Below are 359 nucleotides of genomic sequence, written 5' to 3' on the forward strand. Positions count from 1 at the left end.
TACTTTTGAGTTGGAGGCATTTTTGGAAAACCCTACGTGGGAGGTTTTTGAGAATTGTCGTAGAGTGGATCTACAGGTTTTGGCTGACCACTTTTCTGTACCCATACCGAGGGGTATAGTGAAAGCAGAAGTTAGGGAAGTAGTGCTAGCGATGTTGTTGAGCGAGCGAGTGCTTGTGTTACCGCCGCCTGAGTCTGCTGCTCCTGTAGGGGATGTGGTGGCTGTTCTGTAAAGCCCATCAGTGTCTGAGGACGAGGCTAAGGCTCCAGCCACATTGCCCCGTTATGACCCACTCTCCCCACTGACTGACAGTGATGCCAGGATCGATGTCCGCTCGACGCGGCTCCAAATGGAGGCGG

Source organism: Coregonus clupeaformis, chromosome 5 (genome assembly GCF_020615455.1).
Source record: "Coregonus clupeaformis isolate EN_2021a chromosome 5, ASM2061545v1, whole genome shotgun sequence".
In the NCBI taxonomy this organism is placed as follows: Eukaryota; Metazoa; Chordata; class Actinopteri; order Salmoniformes; family Salmonidae; genus Coregonus; species Coregonus clupeaformis.